Source organism: Hyperolius riggenbachi, chromosome 3 (genome assembly GCF_040937935.1).
Source record: "Hyperolius riggenbachi isolate aHypRig1 chromosome 3, aHypRig1.pri, whole genome shotgun sequence".
NCBI classification, from domain to species: Eukaryota; Metazoa; Chordata; class Amphibia; order Anura; family Hyperoliidae; genus Hyperolius; species Hyperolius riggenbachi.
In genome coordinates, this window is record NC_090648.1 from 272,932,409 (window position 1) to 272,952,876 (window position 20,468).

Genomic DNA, 20,468 nt, shown 5'->3' on the forward strand with positions numbered 1-20,468 from the left:
TTGTTTGCATACATACCTGGTTCTTGATTTCAGAAAAACATATGGATTGGTGTCTTTAGCTGCTTTATGTGCATTTTATGTGTATATGAGATTAAATAAAACTGGTTTGTCTACCTGAAGTAAAAAATGGATGAAGGTCCTCAAATGTATTTTTGAATGGCAGGATTCAATTGGTCCATTTTAAAGGTGCATAAATGTGCATAATCCTCCATCAAGTAGGAATTATGTGCATCTCTGTAACCATCCCTAGTGGTGACAAACTCATTAGATTAAAGTGAACAAAGCAGTGGGCAGAGTGAACTTTGAGAATGGAAGCAGTTGAAATATTTCCATTGAAATGTATCAAACAAATCTGATTGGCTGTTGGGTTCCCCCCCCTTTCTGAATGTGAACCCCAGTACCATAATGACTGACTGTACCAAGTTTGAGGCCTCTGGCCCTAACAGCTATTTAAATATTCATCTTTAAAATAAACAGGTGAATTTTGATTGGCTGTTGTAGGCCCCCACCCACTTTCCTGAATATTAATCACCAACTGAACTTCAAGAACCCTGCCATTAAATGTTTAAAAGTGGCTGCAGTTTACATTTTCCCTGTGAAATGTTTTTGGCTCTACCCACTTTTTGTAGTCATGATACAGTCACTTAATGCCATTAACATTGTAAGAATGGCAGCAGTTTATATATTCTCCTTGAAAATCAATAGGTGATTGGCTGTTGTAGGCTCCATCCACTTTCCTAAATATTAATCCCAGTCATCCAGTGACCAACTGGGGCAAGTATGTGAACCCTGCAATCAACAGTGTAAGAATGGCTGCAGTTTAAATTTTCCTATTTAAAGGGAACCTAGACTGAGAGGGATATGAGTGTTTCCTTTTAAACAATACCAGTTGCCTGACAGTCATGCTGATCTTTTTGGCTGCAGTAGTCACTGAATCATACACCTGAAACAAGCATCCAGCTAATCCAGTCTGACTTCAGTCAGAGCACCTGATCTGCATGCTTGTTCAGGGGCTGTGGCTAAAAGTATTAGAGACACAGGATCAGCAGAAGAGTCAGGCAACTGGCATTATTTTAAAAGGAAAAATCCATGTCCTTCTCAGTTTAGGTTTCCTTTAAAATGTGGTTGTTTGTTCTTCCCCACTTTTTTGTAACCTTGACATAGAGTTACTTAATGGCCAAGTTTGAAAGCTGTGAGGACCTGGGCATTAATAATGTGAGAGAGAGTGTAAGTAGTTCAAAAAATTTAATTGAAATCAATCAAACAAATCTTAATGGCTATTTGTGGCTGCACCCCCTCACCCCCGTCACCTAATGACCAACTGTAGCAGGTTTGAGGCCTCTGGCATTACCAGTGGAAGAATGGCAGCAATTTCAATATTCCCCTTTATAATACAGGTGAATACATGTGAATTTTAATTGGCTGTTGTAGGCTCCACCCACTTACCTGAATATTAATCCCAGCTACCCAGTGACCAACCGTGCCAAGTTTGTGAACCCTGCGATTAACCAAGAATGGCTGTAGTTTACGTTTTCCCATTTAAAATGAATGTCTGAAACTTAAGTGACTGTTTTATGCTCTGCCTACTTTCCCTGAATTTGGTAACCTAGGTCACCAAGTTAGCAACTGTGCCAAGCTTAGGAACGTTGATTTTATTACTGTGGGAATGGAAGCCTTCTAAATTTTCAAATTGATGTCAGTGGTTGAAATCTGATTGACTGTTTGTTGTTCAACCCAGGTGTTTGGGGGAAGGGGGGTGTACGACCAACAAAACATATCTTCCCAGATAGTAAGGGATCTGTATACCAGGCTATGAAATCAGTCAAGGTGTTTTCGAGTGATGGCAACAAACACACATCCAATTTTGTATTATATATGTATAATATAATATACAATATACATACACACCAACAATGGTGGGGTTATTGTATTAAAGGAAGGGCACACATTTATAAATGAAATACGGACATAGATTCCTAAAAACTATCTTCTGCAAAAGGTGTTGGAGGCACATATTAAAAGTATTATCTACAGACCTGTAAGGAAACTGCAGGAGGTGCAGCAGAAGGTCTGTGGTGGGCTTGACAGAAACACCAGTCTTTCAAATGTCTTCATGACAACTGAAATCAGAGCAATTGGTCTGTGGTCATGTAAGGATGTGAAGATGTAAGGATATTCTTTTTCTCAAATAGATTGTGATCCTCATGCTTGCACATTGTTGGTAGATGAGAGGATGGTGGCAGCGTAAGGGTGTGTGCCCTAACATGTAAATCTTGAAGGTATTAAGACGCAATGAAGAGTGGAGATAATGTGGGAAAACAGTAGCTGGTTGGTGTGTGTGCAAATATAATAAGTGGAGGTTGTCTGATATGTGTGGTTTGTGGGAGTAACTTATGGATTCTGGAAATGGTTGGGGGGGGGGGGGGGGATTTTGAGCATATGAATCCTACAGTAGAATGTTTTCATGTTAATTTGAAAGAGGCAGGCTGTCCACTGATTGGGAAATCTTCTTTCATAATTTGTGGATTCCTGCATGTTTTTACATGCTGCAGATTATTTATTTGCTGATGAATACTGCTGACTTTAGCTCTCCCATCTCAGGAAGTAGTGGTGGCTTGGAAATGCAGAGTAAATGTCTGATGAGCAGTCATTTGGGATTGCCTGTGGGCACTTTTTCTTTTGTTGAATGAATGGAATATTTTGTGATTTGTTACACATGACAGTTTAAGTAAATTGGCCTTGTACTTTTTAGGACTTTGCAATCTCTTTTATCAGTATGTTGCGATAGCTAAACAATGTATCATTATAATTTATAAGCTAGAACAGTTATTAGATGGCAGTCACCTATAGAAAGCATTATCCCTCTGCCTTCTTTTCAGTCTTGCCTGTCATTGATACAAATGTGTAAATGCTTGGACAAGTGTATGTGTCATTTTTGAATAGAGTAGGTGGAAAATGAGAGGCAGTCTACTTCCTACCACAGAGGAATAATAGTGTATGACTACAAAATATCAACACAGTTGGACCCTTTTACCCAGAGTTAGAATATTAGCCCAGGAAACCTAATCTAATATTTAAATTAAGCTTATGTCTCACTGAAATGCTGGAGTATATTATACACTCTTATCCAAATCCTAATTCATCTATTCATTATCAGTGTAAGGATTCAGGAATATTTTCCTTACCATGGCTACAGTCTTTGTATTGCACCAACTCTGAAAATATAATTCTTGGCTTAACAGGAAACGTTAACCATGTCTTCTAGATTACCTGTTTGTGTACTTCTGTTGAAAGGAAGTCAACATTTTTATCTAAGTATTGTTAATATTTATTGTACCGTGGTGCCAGTAATAAAATTGACTTATCAACAAGTATATATAAGTATGATATCAAAATGTTTATAACTTCGGCAATGCATCTTTGCTAACAATGAACGTCTAAAAAATATTTTGTATACATCATTTGCTTTTAATCTACAGTAAACATATTAGATTACAAAATAAAGCCATTTTATTCACTAAAACATTGCCCTCCCAGGTTACAGCTATGATCCAATGACTTTTTGGCTATAGTGACAGATATTTATATTCATAGCATGTGCTTTAATAAATTGGTTCATTGCCAACCTATAATAAAATCTGTAATGTTAAAAAAACACATTAGTAAATATGAATGATAGATGGTTACCTACACCATAATCTTGAACACTGCAGACTACAGTCAGTGTGTCCTTGAGGTCTTGTCGGTAAGCAAAGTGATGCTTGCATATGCTAGTGCAGGAAAGGCAGAACATACATCATTAACCCTCATCATCTATCTAACCACGAAGACTGTTTAAGCATACAAAAAGTGTTCAGCCTTCCTCATTGTTTCCAAGTGCAAGTTTTATTAAGCACTATCATAGGGCATCCACGAGCCAAAGAAATTCATTTTGCTGTCAAACAGCATGTGTAAGTGAAGTTGCATTTTCTTCTAAAGATTACAGCAAATTGATATAAATTAAGGTCTGGTTTCTGTGGAGGGGGAAGTTAATCGAAACGGGATTAAAGCTATGGGTTGCTTTCATTCTGTGGAGGTGCTTCACTGATTTGTTAAATAATGGATTATTTGATGTACTGTACTGGGACTTATGTAGGTCACTTTCAGATGAAAGTGCTTTATACATAACAAGAAAGAGAAAAATATTGATACATTACTTAGGCTGTGTGATTATACACTCTGTCTGTTGTAGATATCCTCATATATCAAAATTGCTTTATTATTTTTAGGCTAGGACACTTTTTATATTTTAGAGTCATTTAGGATTGTGAAATCTATTGAAGTTACGATGTGGAATTTTACAGACCATTGAAATGAATGTAATTTATTTTCAAGTTTTTCACATTGCCATAATTTCAGTGACTTTTTTACACTAAAACTCTTTCAGTCGATATGTTTTTTGGTATAAGAAAAGTTGTACATGTAAAAAGGGCACCTGGAAAAAAGGGCACGGCAGAAGTAGTCAGTAAATGTGAAAGTTGAATTAAGGTCCTTTATTGAAAGCACAATCATTTCCATGATATATAGCTGATATAAACATGATATAGTCGATATAACATAACACATGCACTTTTCACTGCACATAGCGGCTAAACACAGCAAATAACATTGAAATCTATGGTGGGGCTCTTTGTATGCAGAAGGCTCTGAAGCCCTTTTCAACTAATACCTAAAAAAATCTCTGTAAAAAATAAGAGAAATGCAAAATATATTAAAATGGAGTGATGCTGTTAGAATTTTAATAGTCAAGTTCTGATTTATTAATTTAATTTAATATTATTAAGGCAACAATCCAAGCAATATTACAGCATATCCTGGTGTATTTGAGTGTGATGTAAATTAAGTATAGAATTTGACAAGGATCCTCCTCCAAAATGCATCTCAGCATCCTTCAGCAAAAAAAACATGTAGCTAACAATGTGCTTACCACTGCATCTTTTAGTTTGCTTTACTTGAGTCATACTGTTGTTAAGCTAAACGTGCGAGCTTGCATATGTGTTTTGTGCAATCTTTTATAAATACTAGCATGCATTTTTAGTTCTCTGATGGTGTGTGCTAGGCCTCCTTTCCACAAACTGTTGAGCTGTGTGCTCGGTTACCATGCAGCAGTGAGCAGTTATCAGGCAGCAACAACCAGTTACCAGGCAGCAGCAAGCAGTTGTGAGAGTTTGAGAGGCAAGTCAGGTGGAAAAGAGGCCTTAGTATCCCCAATTCTTAGGATGCTACTATACACACATCTTGCCTTGTAGTAGGCAAGTCCTGCTCACTCTCTATGTTTCACCAGAGGCGGGCTGGTGGGACAGGTGAGAGAAATAGCTCTGCCGCCAACACTCTGCATAGGTCATTGCTAAACCAAGTGCCGCATGGGAGGCACTACCAACCCTCTGCCAATTAAGCAAAAATTTCCATCCTGTGCATTCAACCAAATTGATTGATTTCAGAATGAAATTAATCGATTGGGTATTGTTTGTTGCATCAATTTCTAGTAGATTGGGTCACAGTGACTGAATATGCTGGACATCGATGGGTAAAATCGTCAGTCACCTTAACCCTGAATTGATACAGCATTGCTGAAAACTGCTTTTCACTGCATTGTATTACTAATTCTTCACCTCCTGTATTCATGTATCTATGTAGCAATACTCTTTTAATGGATTGTAAAAGCAGCAAATGTGGAAGAAGGGCTGATATTCTCTTTAATTCTGATTAAAGCGGAATATAACCCTGCATTTCAACTTTGCTCTAAAACATTATTTACAGTATATTATATGCAACCAGCATTTTTTTTTTTACTAGACCAGCATCGGAAGGGTTACACAGGGCTTTAAAGTCCCTAGAGATTTCTGCAACCGAATCCGAACTTGAGTTAGATACTTTTTGTTTACAAATATGTGTTTATTATGACTCATCTCTCTCACTGAGAAGGAGCTTGGAGGACAGCCAAAGAGATGTATCTATTGATAAACAGTTACACACTAACTAAATAGAATGTAACCATCTGAATGTCTGCACGGAACTTAAAACCTCTGTGTTTAACCCTTCCAATGCAGGTCTAGTAAAAAAAAATGCTTTTTGCATATAATATGCTGTTAATAATGTTTTAGAGCAAAGTTGAAATGCAGGGTTATATTCCGCTTTAAATACAGTAAAGTGAGTTCATTTATGTCAGCTGTTACATAAACACATATATATTATTGTGCCAGCAGTGAAGCCAGCAGTGAAGTTTAATTGATTATTTTCAAGTGCAAATTGTCCTGGCTTCTCACTTATTTTAAAAATAGGGAATTGGTAAAAAGAAGTGATAAGTAACTGAAAAAACATAGTAACAGCTGCTGCAAATACATCATTATATGCTGAAATAATGTGTGAATAGAAGCATCTCATGGCTGTACATGAAAGATGTAATTGCATGAACCCTGATAAAGTGCAAGACAAGAATGATCTGAACAACATCATAAACCTGTATGAATTCATTGCACTCTGGACAGCTCAAAGCTAACCAACAACTACAGGTTTTTGAATCTTAGTCTGTAACAGGAAATAGGGTTAGCATAATATCACATTGCTTCTGTTGATGTGAAGTTTTTTTTTTCATACATCTGTACCAGTGAGTTGGCTAATATATTTAGTTTTCTGTATAATAAAGTGGATTTGAGCTGGCACCAGCAGCATTATAAATACAAAGTACAACAGTATCCCAGCCAGGTCAACATCTACAAGGAGTTTGTATGTTCTCCCCGTGTTTGCGTGGGTTTCCTCCGGTGGTCCCCTCCATTGCAGATGGTGACCGGCAGCTCCAGTGCCTGTGCGAGTGCACGGCTGCACTGCTCACGACCATGCTCATGTGGCCTGGAGAGTTCTGCAGAGGTGCAGAAGTACTGCGCCTGCACAAAATGCTCCCAGTGATGGGAGAGTGACCATAAGTGGCACGGCCGCGCGCTCATACAGTCGCGGAAGATGCTGACCTAGCGAGGTCGGCATCTCCAATGGAGGGAAAATGGCTCAGACAATGGACCAATGGGGAGCCCTGGCGGGAGCTTAAAAGATGCTTTGCCGGGGCTCTGCACACATACACTGTAATTACCAATGGGACTTGTAGTGAGAGGCGGCAGGTGAGAGGTGGCAGGAGGTAAATTGCCAGAAGTGACAGCGCAGCTGCGTGGGGGGCTTCCCAACGGGGAGACCCTCAGATGCTTTGGCGGCGATGTACGTTAGTATGTTTCGACCTGCTTTTTGCAGGTCTATGCTAAAACTCATTCATTCAAAAGCATTGCTTCCCTGCAGCATGAAAAGTGTAATAGGATATGGTGTAAAGAACTCGCTGGATGATAATATTGCCCAAGCGAGTTTTTTTTTACACCCTGCCTAGGGCTAAATGCAATTGGATCAGGCGACGGTATCATCGCCTGATTATCAGACTCACCAAGTCTGACAATAGCGTCAGGCCCTATATCTGCATAGCATTTAAATGTCTTATGTTTCTCCCTACGATATTGGTAAATTGAAAAAATGGCATTGGATTTTGGTAGAGATATCAGATTATGACTATGGTTGAGACAAGACTGTGAGCTCCTGTGAGGTGTGTGTCAGCACTATCTAAATGCATGATAATAAATAATACCAATATGTTGAAACACTTTCAAAGACCAAAGTTGGAGGGGTGTCACAGCACCCTAGGCAAGAAGGTGCAGGAGACAAAAACGGGAGCCCAAATAGTGTAGTATGTTAGATAGGAAAAGCGTGAAGAAAAGAAATTTGAAATCCTACTTACAAAGGCAAGGGGGTAACCAACCGCAGGAAAAAGGTGGAGACAATGAACTCGACTCCACTCGAGGTGGGCCAGCCAGACCTGGATGTGGTCACTCTCCGTATGAAAAGTGACAGTGAACCTCTGTAGTCAGGAGCACTGGTGTTCTGTCTCGACCCCTACAACAGGGGACGTTGGGGGGGGGGGGGGGTAAGTTAAGTACAGTTAAAGGGAAAGAGGCACCCTGGTATGTATAAAATGGATTAAAGCCAGTTTAAAATTGAAAAAGGTGAGGTGGCTTACCTCAATAATGAAATTCTTGTATGCACAAAGAATTTAATTTAGCACAGAATTTCGTTATTGAGGTAAGCCACCTCACCTTTTTCAATTTTAAAGTGGTTTTAATCCATTTAATACATACCAGGGCACCTCTTTCCTTTTAACTGTACTTTAAAAGACCTGCACTAGAATTTTTAATGGTTCTTTTTATTCACAACCAAGCAGTGAACAACGGCAGGATGGTCCACTAAAGACCATTGTACATATAGCTCAGTGGTAATTAATATAGCTCAAGCTGCAGCAAACGGGCATATCCGACCAGGCATACCCATCTACATGGCAGCAGGGTAGGGAAAACGGACAGTCATAGTTTCAGACAAATGTATCATCATCCATACTTTCTCAAGTGGTAGGTACTACAGATTGGGTCTGCAAGTGTCAGACAGAGCTTGAACCCACTTGCAGACTTTTCTAAGCACTAGTGATATGAAAAAGCTCTTGATAATGCAATGCTATGGGGGATTTTTATAAAATCACATTGCTCAAATGGGATCACACCCTTAGCATTACATTAGCATGAGTTTTTCAAATCGCAAAGGGTTCAGAAAAGCGCTTCTGGTGGGTTCCAGGCCTAAGACTGCTGCACAGAGCTCGTTATCAGGAGGTGTGCCGTCTTCTCACGTACCATAATATCAATATGTTAGCATGATTATAGATGTTGAATTAACAGTAAGTTTTAGTTTACTTTAAGTTTTGCTTTTGTATGATAGCCATCACTTGTACATTTATTAACTTTAGATAAAAAATAGCCCCATGGAAACGTCCACATTTCAGTATGCATACAACACAGAAGAAATGATTTTTAGAATAGTAATTTGTAACTCAAAATACTTTGGGGAGCTTGTTAAAATTCCATTAAAACAGTTGTTTTATTATGAACCAGGCATTTGTTTTATTATTATGAGCTGAGCACAAAACATAAAAGCGATTACTGAATGTCTTTGTAGATTTGTCCGCCGACTTTAAAAGATGAAAGCATGCACATTTAGCAGCGTAGATCATTAGATATCAAGCAATTTTATCAAATGCCTTACATAGTAAACAGCTTTATTTCACATGTCACTATAATACATTTTGAATGCCATTATTGAATTGATGAATATGCCTAGAAATTTACATTATCAAAAATTAATCTCTCTTTTTTTGCAAATAAATTGGTCTGTGTGTTTCAAATGATTAACTTATTCTCCGGGGGAATGTTTGTCTAAGCCAGTTTCCTGCTTACCTGTGTTTATTTCAAATACTTTTTAGTTTCAGGTACATTTTTGAAATTTCCTAACCTTGATTGAATATGTGAAGTGAACACAAACTAGAGTGCAAATTACTCTTTTAGCAAACCAACTTAAATGAACAGTGTTGAATCTAGTATAAAGATGTAAAATCACTGATGTATGAATGATGCATAAATAGGGCAATATCTCCACTGGATTTACATAATTATGAAAAGCAGCTATATTGTGCCATAAAATGCAACATTCCAATATAGAGTGCAGGCACATTAGGCATTTTTATGATATGTGATTAAACTGTTGTTCCTAATTTTTTATAGATTGAGTTCAATGTTAGTGATGAGCATTGCTTAACCATTTCAGCCCGTGGTTATTTTTCACCTTATAGACACGAGGAATTGTCCCATTTCAGGGCTCCTCCCTTTCATTCCTCAATAACTTTATCACTACTTATCAAAAAGAAATGATCCACACCTTGTTTTTTCTGCCACCAATTAGGCTTTCTTTGGGGGGTACATTATGTTAAGAATTATTTTATTCTAAATGCATTTTAATGGGAATAATTAAGAAAAAAAATGGAAAAAAATCATTATTTGTCAATTTTCGACCATTATAGTTTTAAAATACCACATACTACCGTAATTAAAATCCACACTTTTTTGCCCATTTGTCCCGGTTATTGCGACATTAAAATTATATCCCTAGTATAATGTATGGTGACAATATTTTATTTGGAAATAAAAGTACATTTTTTCAGTTTTACATCCACTGCTAATTTTTAGCCCATACATTTATAATAATATGCCCTCTTGACATACATATTAAGTTTTTTTATTCCCTAAAGTCAGTAGGTATAATGTTACTATTTGACCACAAGATGTCCACGCTGAGCAAATCCTATTAGCGTATAACTATGCTACATAGGAAACAATGTGTTGCTACATTGTAACTAGGGAAGTGACGCAGGCTTGAATGGTAGCCTTTGGAGAGATTAATGAATGGGAATTAACACTGTTTACACAGAGCTCACTTGCTCTGCCATCGCTATGACAGCAGAGCTCTGTAAGCCAGTCAGGAGACAATTTCATTGTCTCCTGTCCCTGTGATCATTATGAGCCAATGAGATTGTTTTACAGTGATCATGGGGTCAGGGATTAATGAAATTAGCTCCTGACTGGCTCACAGAGCTCTGGTGTCTAACCGACAGCATAGTGAGTGGGCTGTAGCATAGGGAGAGTGGCATGGTCGGCAGGCTAATTGAAATGTATGTCCTGGCAATGATAACAGCTCCCAAACAGGACATAGATTTCAATGAGTGCAGTCTGGAAGCACTTAATATGCAGGAGAAGGGCCTTCAGAAGTAAACAAACATTTTACTGGCTACCTACAGTGTATGGTAAACAAAATGCTCTGTTTAGTCAAAACTACTGGTACGTCAGAGCTTTTGTTTATAACAGCTGATCAAAACTGTTTTTCTTTCTTTAAAATGATCTGTCATTAGGGCTTATTCACACTGAGTCCATTGCGTCGCATTGGACAATATTGTCGTATTGCAAGCGATACAATGGTATTCCGGTGGGGCTTTCACATTTGCATTGTGATATAATTGCAATGCAATGGATTCTGTGAAAGGGTCCTTAGGGTTGCTAGATTTACTTCTAAGAAAGTTTAATAATATTCTGATGTCACCCAGGAAATAGTAGAGGCTTTTTCATAATTGTCATGCAAGAAATGATATAGTAAATTAGTGTAAGTTACATCTTTGTTATTTTTCTTTAAAACTAGAGCCTAGTACCAACGTTAAATGGGAGTCCAACAAACAAAGAATTATCCAGTATCCATTCTTCAGTTTTACCACAGGCAGATGTACATAGCTGTATGCTCAGTTCATTTGACCGTGTGTATTACTTTACATGGAGGAGGGAGAACAGAGAAGAAGATACCCCCCAGTTGAGAAAAAACAAAAGTGAAATCTATTAACATGACCAAAGCCACTCCCACAAGCAGTATTTGCAGCATTGACCATGCCAAACGTTTTCAGACAATAGATTGTCAGCTAATCTGAAACAGGCATATTGGGGTGCAATGTCTGTGTAAAGTTTCAGCAAGCTGCTAAAAGTTAATAATAAAGTGTATATATATATATATGTAAGAATGCCAGACATCTACAGGTATATTTTGGTAGAATGGAGAGCTTAAAAAGTTGGCAATGTTTACTAACAATTTAGCAGTTTAGTAAAGATTACTGTGTAGAATGTAATATTTTTTTTCTTTTTTGTATAAACGCTCCTGTGGTGGCCACACAGGTAGTAGTAAATTGTGATTAGTAACCTGCTTTCACTTTGTAAAATCATATATTTTATTCAGAGCATACGGCTTATGTTGTTTTTGTATAGTTCCACATCTAACCTGTAATTGAAGCTGGAAGTGTGTTCTCAGTGTGAATGCAAAATATCTTCATCATGATGTTAACTTAGCAGCAAAAGTCTTTCACAGAGATCCAATAGTTTTCAAAGCTGGCAAGTTATTCTCATAATTACTGTACAGTACATAATATTTGTCTCAAACACAATAAGCTAGATGATGTTTGTCAGCATCAACAATATAACACCACATAATCCTAACAAGCAGGCATGCATATTCATGTTCTTTGTTTTTCTTTCTCATTTTCTGAGTCACCTCTTTCTCGTTGCAGTATTTCCTTATTTACTTTCCAGTGAAAGTAGTACAGGAGAAGCCATTGCCTGGACACAAAAAAAACCTCTCTAGACAGCACTTTGCCACATTGTTTAAACCAGTTATGTCAGTGTGACAGAGATTTGACAACAATACACACAGGATGTTTTCGCAAAATGTCTTGTTAAGGAATAGACATGTACGGTCCTGTTGGCCCATGAACGTGTTAATCCCAACAGATAACTTGGTAATATTTTTTCCTACTATTCAGGCTGTTGGGTTTTTTTTAACAGTTTTTCTCATATATTCTCAAATCATAATATGATAAGAATCTGTAAGAACTTGTAACAATAATCCATTTGAATTCTGCTGAATTAATAAGGTATGATTTATGTCAACTTATCACGTATATTATGTATATTAAATGCTTGCAGACTGTGCTAGTTGAAATCTACATCCTTCAGGTGGCTGTGCAGCTCTGACTGGACGTAGGTTTCAACTTTTTCGCCAAACATACCAGCTGCTACTGATGATCGCATCACTCTGCACCCACCGCAGGCTCCTTTTTCTGCCATCTCTATGATGGCAGAGCTCTGTGGGCCAGTCCGTAGCCGATTTCATGGGCTCACTGTGTGCGTTGATTTGTTGGTAAGCGCCGTTTTGTGGTACTAGCAGTCTCTGGTCCTTAAGGGGACAGAGACTGCTGGTATGCATTTCATATTACAATGTATACTAATAACATAATTGTTATATTAAAAAGTGCAGTTCTTTACGCTTGGAACTGCAGGTGACTTTGACTTGGCAAAAAAAAAGATTAGTAAAAAAAAAAGTTTAAGAATAGAGATATCATATGTAGGGCTTGATTCACTAAACCATGCTAACTCATAGCACGGCTGCGCTAGCATCTTCGCGCGTGTTTTTGCATGCAATCGCTAAATTTTACGGGCACAAATTCACGATTTCGCACAAAAATGTGTGATTGCGTGTGAAAAATTTGAAAACATGCGCTAAACGCTAGCGTGGCCATGCTATGAGTTATCGCGGTTTAGTGAATCAAGCCCGTAGTGTGAAAAATGTAGGCAGTGGGCAGATTACCTGGTGGGCATGGGATCCATACCCTAGTAGGAAGTCCAGAATTGCTGTTACTGTTGTAGTAGTGCCACAAATGTAATAAAAGACATATTTGGCAATAGCAGGCAGCAACATAATGAAAAGGTATATAGCCTTGTGTGTTTACCACCAGAATTAGGTACTCAGCGGTAGGCAACCTAGAATATTATCTAGTTCCGGATCCTTGTATTGCAGTTATACGCCCCTAAAAATTTCATCTCAGGATTAGCTGTGCTTATATAATGACTTCCATGTTTCCACCGAGCACTGATCCATGAATGGGAACATGTGTTACCAAAGCCAATCAAAGTGCCTGTGAATTAATGATCAATGAATGAAGCCAGTGATCAATCACGGAAATTTAATTAAAAACACATAGTTCCTTTGTACTGTTTGTTGGATGGGTAAGACCGGAACATGGATTTCTCAACATTTTACTGTATATTCGGAATATAAGGTGCTCCCACTTTTTCCCCCAGTTTTGGGGAAGAAAAGGTGCCTCTTAAATTCTGAAAAATATGGTAATAGTTGCCTCAATACTGACAAACAAATCAATACACCTTTTGTACACTATTTATTTAACTACTGCACTAGGAAGGGCTCATTCTTATTTGGAGGTTTTATCCTCCCCTCCGTTTTTTATTCCAGTCTCTTTTAACAAGTGTATATATTTTAGCATTGCCCAGCATAGCACAGATCTTTGTTAAGGTGCATATAGACAGTACCATTGTAAATTATAAAATTTGGAAACATTGTAGGTCTATGCTTGTATACCACCTTGCAACATAATAAAATATGACCAGCAGTAAAATAATGAGACAGATTGGACTTGCATGAACACTGCCATTGCTTTATCCAAGACAGACCTGTGCTCAAAGTCTTTCCTATTGCATCTTCATCCTTCTTTAGATCAGAACACGTAGGTATGGATGAGTCAAGTGTTCCTGTTTCTAGAGAAATGTTTAAACATAAATATCACTCATTGATCATATCATGTCTGCAGACCTGGCTGTATTTTATAATGTTTTAAACACCTGTCTAGTTACCATTCCTTCAGTATAATGAGGATGAAAAAAGCTCATCTCCTGCTGTTTATTCAAAAATAAAATTGTCTCATTTAAAAAAAAAAACTATCTTAGACTTTTAAGTACTTATATTTCAATTTTAAATTATTTTATTTGGAAATGGGGATGTAATTATACTCCAACATTTAAATAATTAGATAATTAATTTCCAGTTTACAGTGGAAAAACTTATGTTTAAACACACTTCAATACAAAATGCAATAGTTAAATTGTATAATATTGTATAATGTTTGAAATATTTGAGAATATTCAATACATATTTTTTTCTTCCATTGTCTATTATGAAAATGGTAGTTTTTAATGGTTTTATATTGTATTAATGTAGTTTGCCTTCTTAAAACAGAAGGTATTTGCGATAATTCAGCTTCAAGTGATTAACTGTGGTTACCCACAATGTATCACTACTTAATATGCAAATTATCTCTTTATGCCCCTCGAGCCAGGCTTATATCAAGAACTGCTGGTGTATAGCAAGCCTATAGCTTATAAAATTTACAGAGTCACAACAACCCAACATGCAGACAGCCTGTTTCGGATTGTTGGTCCTCCTAAGTGCATGGCAGGGATTGGTATGACTCTATGAGATAGGTGCTTGGACCAGAACAACGGACTATACAAGCAGCTTGGGGTGATTCAAAACTACTAGGAAAGTATAGTGGTGGTTACCCACAATGCATCACTACTGACAAATAATTCCATGTACAAACCCTCTGTACTTGGTGAATAAACCTGATTTTGATGCAAATTATCTCTTTATTATGTATTAGGGAAGCATCAAAATAAATTAGAATGTGAGTTTGGTATAGTATCAGTACTGGTATTGCAAAGCATCATTGGCAACTTTTTTGTCACTGCTTCTTAACAAAAATACATTGTTAAAAAAGTTCTCTGTGAAACAAAGGTAAGCCCTATTCATATTTTGAGTGCCTTATGTTAAGTCATGTCTTCTGTGCATTGCATAAGCAATGCTATTTTAAATGCTGTTTTCTATCTGTCTTTAAAGCTTGAATCTGAAAATGATTTACTACATAAATAATATTCTCCTGAATCAATCATAATAAAAAATCTGTTGATCTACCTTACAACTCATTGATGTAGCCATCGGCTCCTATACAGGGCACACAGGTGGCTAGCGTGAGGATATATTCTGTCTTCACTTATGGCACTAAGAATAGAACACTGCATTGGCTAAAAAAAAATTGAGCCTGTGGAAATTTCCAAGGTGTGATTGCAATTCTTGATAATAAATGTGTTACTTTTGTGCTTAAAGGACCTCTGTCGCAAAAATCTTAAAATGTAATATATATGTAAACATATACAATTAAGAAGTACATTTCTTCCAGAGTAAAAGGAGTCATAAATTACCTTTCTCCTATGTTGCTGTCACTTACAGTAGGTAGTAGAAATCTGACAGCACCGACAGGTTTTGAACTAGCCCATTGCTTCATGGGGGGTTCACAGGGATTTCTTTATTTTGAAAATGCACTTAGTGACTGGCAGTTGCTCAGTCCAACTGCCAAAAAAGTGTATGGTGAGCAGAGAGGCTGGCCAGCATCCTTGTTTAAATCTTTTTCAGGGTGTGTCTTTATAAAGAATAAAGGCCATGCAGAGAATCCCCTATGGAGAGATGGACTAGCCCAAAACCTGTAGGTAATGTCAGATTTCTACTACCCACTGTGAGTGACAGCAACATAGGATAGAAGTAATTTATGGCTCATTTTACTCAGGAAGAAACTTACTTCTTATTTGTATGTGTTTTAAATTTTAAGATTTTCGCAACAGTTCCTCTTTAAGGGCCATATGCAATTCCCTTTTTCACCCGAGTTTTCTCCTAGGAGATAATTTTTCATCTTCAATTTAAAATAATTTTCCAGCACTTTTCAACTTAAAAAGTACCAAAAAGTAGGTGAGAAAGTACTATTAAAATTATTTTGAGTATTTTCTTGCTTGCTGGTGGCTTAAACAAAATTTTATTGGCAAGTTTAAAATTATCACCTAGGAAAAAACTCAGGTGAAAAAGTGAATTGCATATGGGCCTAAGTGTCAGTTTTGAGACAGTTTTATTTGAAATTGACTCTTGGTGTTTCCTGTACTTAAATGTGGCACTGCTCATTTGTGTGTCAGCACTAAGGGTTAACACTTAACAGCCACAACTGAGTTGCTTTATTTAGGCACTGTCTGTCATTTGGCTATAGAATACCTTAACTTCTGGCTATTACGTTTGTGCCTGAGGAGTACTTCATTTGGGCCCCAGTACTCAGCTAATAATAGCTGCAAAACCAACAATTAATTTGAGGCATGTTAAATTCTGCATCCCATAAATGAGGGGTGGGGGGGATAATAGAGGGGCTCAAAAACCTGAATATGCTGATACCCATCATGCCAGCACCCACATGCTTCTGATTGGACACAAGGATGAGCAGTTTGCGGCCAAAAATGTTTATACATGTTAACCTATACATTAAAGCAAATGCAAACATAGAGTTGGTTAAACAGCTTATTGAGCTGTGAATCATATGTGTGAAGTCAACTTAGTGGTGCATTCAAATTAATAAAATCATAACTCTTTTCATGTAACATTGCAAGAGGTACACCCATATCTGTGGCAGAGAACAGCAATTTAATAAATAGACAAAGGTTGGAAGCATTTAAATTCTGTGCCGAGCCTTTGTTGCTTTTTTCTTTTTTTTACTTGTTTCTACAGTGAATTAATATTTCTGTTCCACTTAGTCAGAAACCTACTGCATAAATTTTATGCAAGAGCTAGTCACATTTTAATCAGCAGACATAAAATGTAGCAGCGTAAGTGTTTTATATGTTTTAGTTTAAAAATAAAAAGTTAGATGATAATGTGGGTTAAGCTATTTACATAATACGTCAAGTCCATGCAAAGCGCAAATACTCTGTGTTTTTCTTCTGAAGTACAGATTTCATCATATTATGTTAATAAAGTAAAATGTTCTGTTCACAGCGCACATATGAGGCGCTCGGTAATTTCAGCATTTTATTGTAATGCTACAATTTTATGAAAGTTTGATCCATGAACTTATTCCTGCTCCCTGCTGTGCGTATTTTAAAGTGAAGCATGAAGGGTATATGAATTCTCAGCGGGATAAAGCACTTTGAATCATGCTTTTCAAGACACAAAATAAAGGCCCCCCACCAGCCAGCACAGTGCAGAATAAGTATTCATAAAACCCCCCATGGATTCTCAGGCTCATAAAACTACAAAATTAATATGTTTTCTAAATGAGGTCCTTATCCCTCAGAATCATTGTTAAAATATGACACCATGGTTTTGTTGCGAGGAGGAAGTTTGCATGTCTTTAATGTTGTTTGCATCGCTACATGTCACCATTTTTGGCATTTCTATAGCTTACAATGATAAGTACAAGTGTAATACTTTACCTTCGCTATGGTTACATTTCACAGATCCGTTCGGTGTTTGTGCATTAGGGGTGACCTCCGCAGTCACTATCGGTGGACCAGAGTTCTCAGAGCTGTGAGGTCATCTGTCAAGAGGAGAGATAAATTCTGTATCAATAGGGCCACTAGTGATATGTCACATTTGATTTATATAGCACTTGGCATTGTGTGTGAATGTAATATATCAAGATTATTAGATTATAGATAATTTAGGAAGGCTGAAAGGACGTTTAGAAAATTTACAATAAGTACAGTTATGAACCGCACCATTGCTCGTGATGACATAGTTTTTCAAGTGAAATATAGAATGGCAGACCAGGAGCAGGCACTTTTTTGCAGAGTAAATATAATGCGGCAATAAAGTAATGCTTAGATTTGTGGTTTTACAGCTGCTGCAGATGCCAATACAAAAAAAAGGCTGGTTTAGGATTGGCAATAACATCTAGATGGAAGCTATTTTACTAAACAGCTCAGAATGCCTAGATGAATACAATAACAAAGGCTTAGGAATGCATAGCCTTTCATTGTTTTCCTTTCTTATGTTTTCTCTGGAAAATACAACATTTAGGACAAAAAGAAAACAATAAGTATGTGTCTGCTACAAACGCTTAGACCTGGATTTGTTTTTATTCCTCTTAAAGCCCTGGCTTTGTGACCTGGCATTAAAACTGTAATGGTGGTGCATGGAATCATCTCATGTGACAGCCTTGTGGTGTATTCACTGGCCTCATCTTCCCACATTTCACATCTCAATTGTCTAAGAAAGAGACAAACCAGGACCAGCTTTTGGTAGTTTTCACAAATTGTTATTTGACTTGTACTGCCTTAAAGTATTTTGTTTATTTGTCAATTCTTTCAGCTGAACCATTTTTTTTCAAATATCTGTATCTATCTCTTTACCATAGTTTTTCAGGTGCCCTCCATGCTGGTTTTAAAGGGTCACTGTAGTGACAAGTAGTAACATGCAGTACATTTTCCTGACTTCAGCATCAGAAGCACTTCCTATATCTATATATTGCTGTATATTGTTTGACCCGGCCCTCCCAGTGATGCTTAGCATAGGCTTTTTAGCTATGCAGAATTCCCCTCCTAGAGCATTCTGGGAGACCAGGCATTATTTTCACTGGCTTTGGAATTCTCTGAATCAAACATTCTGCAGAGCTGCACCTGTCAGGTCTAAAGATGTCACCACCCGTGATACATTTCAGAATATAAAGATTTTACAATGGGCAAACACTGACTATATAATTTAAAAATGAACATTGTAAAAGAAATAAGCAAATGTATTCATTATGTTATTTTCATTACAGATCCTTTTTAAACATTTTTTTAGCACATGGTTTTATTCAAAATGGCCTATGAAACATAACGATCTAAGAAAAGACTGATTTGTGGTTGAGAACTTTATATTTCATCTATTACTTGTCAATGTGGGCTGGAGTCTGTCTGGCATTATTTTTAAAGGCACTTTTCAACCCAGTGTATGAATGTGTACATCAATACCACCCAACCTGCACTTATGGAAACACTGCTCCATGATATTTACTGTAACATAACTGTAAAAAAAATGTATATTAGAACTGTTGACATAAAAATAAGTCTCTTCAATACCTATATAATTTAATGAGAAAGAAATAGATAGTTAGATACACCTACTTAAGACCAAAAGCATGCTGTCAGTATCAAACCCTATAGAAGGGAATGAGGTCCCTATCCACTTACCCAAACAGACAGTTTATGTAATGCACACAATGTAATAGAAAAAGGAGATGCTATAATAGAGATGTAATGCTATTGCTTTACACAAAGGAAACATTGCCAGGATTTTAATAAAATTAATCATTAAGAGAAATAGCGCCACTCAATGCTGGACACATCTGATCATAATTTAGGCTCGCTGTAACATGCAGCTGATGACATTCAGATTCATGATGTCATTAAGGATTAAGCAAATGGTAATGCCACAGCACTTTTATATAATGGAGCAAAGGATGTCATTATACATTCTGCTACCTGCAGTTTTAGTTTTCATCATTATCATTTTCAAAGTTATCATCATTACCCATTCCAACAAATAGAGTATTGAACTTTTGCCCATTAGTTAAAGCAATTAGAAAGCTTGTTTTATATCAGTTTGAGTAAGTCAATAAATAGTATATACTTTACTCAAAACTTTTACTTATTTTAAGTGATGCTTTGCTTTAGTGGAGGCAGTGCACTCATAATTTTCATTCAAGGTGAACTGAGACCGTTATCTAGCATATAGCTCTCACATATAACTGTGGGCCCCAGTCTCTCCCTCTTCCCAAACACTCTCATAACTAAGTGAGCATGTCAGTCTTAGTGTCAGGTCTAGAGGTAGACTTGAGCGGTGATCCAGTGTCTTGGGCCACATCAAACTTTCTGGGAAATCTTTTCTGCTACATAACAGGTGTTTTTGGTTATAGGAGGTGGTTTCAGGTGTTTTTGGTTCCAGGAGTCCTTCGACCCTTCTGTAGGTTGTGGAGTGTAGAGTGTGTGTGCAGACCACGCTAGGTACCACTGCTGCATAAGCACTAAATAAAAAATATCAGTTTGTCAAAATGCTTGCTCCCATTCACTGATGAATGGTAACCTCACATCCATAAATAGAATAATATTTTAAGCTAATCTAAATAGTCTGAGATATGTTTGCACATTATCCTAGCATTAATAGACATTCACAATGCTGTTACATTAATATCACCAGCTGTTCACTTAAATTAAAAGCAATGTAATATATTTTTAAAAGACTAAAATAATCAATAGTGGTTGCAAAACCCAAGTGCAAAACTACCC

At 37.1% G+C, this 20,468-nt stretch overlaps 1 protein-coding gene and 1 long non-coding RNA gene across 3 annotated transcripts in view; one reads left to right on the forward strand and one right to left on the reverse strand.

The window, feature by feature from the left end:
* TAFA5 (TAFA chemokine like family member 5) overlaps positions 1 to 20,468 on the forward strand; it is a 657,885-nt gene that overhangs the window by 517,771 nt on the left and 119,646 nt on the right. The window lies entirely within an intron of this gene.
* LOC137563634 (uncharacterized) overlaps positions 14,020 to 20,468 on the reverse strand; it is a 37,839-nt gene continuing 31,390 nt past the window's right edge. The window contains exons 2-3 of the long non-coding RNA XR_011030394.1: positions 17,634 to 17,737; positions 14,020 to 14,090 (exon numbers count right to left, since the gene is read on the reverse strand). This is a non-coding gene — a long non-coding RNA (uncharacterized lncRNA). The remainder of the gene's footprint in view (positions 14,091 to 17,633; positions 17,738 to 20,468) is intronic.